The following is a 1,605-nucleotide window of genomic DNA, read 5'->3' as shown; positions in this document are numbered from 1 at the left end:
AGTTTGTGATCAATAAATGTAGCCTTGATTTGACATTTGACATGAAAATTTGAAAACAGATTCCAAGCAGGCTAAATTTTATTACTTACATTTGTTCAATTTACGCATTAGATCTCCCAAACATAGACCATGTTCCATGGTTGTAAAAGATTTTCTCTACTTGGCAACCTATATAAAGACTGTTAAATTTGAAGGATTTTTGAGGTCATGTGTGTTTGCATGTAGTGTGTCATTTACACACAGCCCATTTTCAGGGGGGAATAATCAACATTCATTATTACTTGTGTAAGTCATGTGACTCCAAAAGGTTGCATTTCTGTGGACTAGAGGGTTAATTTTGATCCAACTAACGTTAGTTTTGGACCAACTAATCAGGACTTTAGTTCAGAACTAATACATGGAAGCCTTCCTTAGTTGCAAAATATGAGAGGAGAAATATCAAATTATATGAAATTCAAGAAGCAGTAATGGGAAAGCAGGAATCTGGTAGCTCTGCATGGTTTCTGGATACACACACACACACACACACACTCCTGTGCTCAGGGGGAGGTCAGCCTGTCTCAACTCCCAGAGTGATCGCACATAGCTCTCACCATCTAGCACTCTAAGAAGAGTCTCTCAGCTCTCTCCAGTAAAGATGAACATTTTCATGGGTTGTATCCCTGTGTCTCTCACTCCTCTGTATAGTCCATTAAATATTCATTCAAGACCTAATTATGGTCCTGGTTTTTCTATAGAGAATGCTAGGCAACATTGTAGAAAATACCACTGGAGTCATCAGCAGGGAATCTAATGCTGACTTAATCTAAATGACCACTGAATTCAGTCCTCTAGCTCTTGCCACAGAGTTAAATGATAATACCTAGTAAACAGTTAAAATATACCTGTCATTTGTGAAACATCCTTACTCTTAAATATGTATGACAATAACGCATGATCATTGGATATGCAGCAAGCACTTGCTTTTGAGATTTCTCTGTGACTTCTGGCAGTTACGGGAGAGTCCAAGTGAGTTCAGATTAATCCATCAGAATATTTAAACAGATCCTTCCACAGTATGATCCATTGTCCCAAATACTAGTGCATGCAATACTGCCCAGCAGATATGGAGCAGTATCAACTGTCGCTACGTCCTGGGTAACTTTGTGAGTGCATTTGTAATGTACTCTAACTGTTGTTAGGATATATTGGTTGTCAGTACTTTTTTTTAATTAAAAAAAGAAAGGGAAGGATAGGAGTGAAAAATAAAAGAAGAGAAAACCAAAGAAACCAAGAGATCTTACCAGGTGCAAAAGCGTCTAAGTCTTAGAAAAGGACACACTTGTTTCCGTGCAGTCACTGTGGACTTCCTGGGGTCTCAGACCTCCACAACCACAGCCTCCAACCATCTATACTCTTGTTCTTTATCTCAGCTTAGCTCATAGAATGTCAGTGTGGTGACAGTGTCATTTTTACCCACACCAGAATATTTCCTTAGCTAATGTGACGTAAATCAGAAGCAGAGATGCATAGGTTTAAAATGTCTCCGAGGTCCCTGAGCCCCCATCTTCTTCCTCCCCTTACAAGGGCAGTGTCTCCTTTGCTCTCTTCCATACTGAGCAGCCT

This window comes from Mus pahari, chromosome 8, assembly GCF_900095145.1.
Source record: "Mus pahari chromosome 8, PAHARI_EIJ_v1.1, whole genome shotgun sequence".
Classification (NCBI taxonomy): Eukaryota; Metazoa; Chordata; class Mammalia; order Rodentia; family Muridae; genus Mus; species Mus pahari.
The sequence above is the reverse complement of the archived record's forward strand: the minus strand, read 5'-3'. Positions refer to the sequence as shown.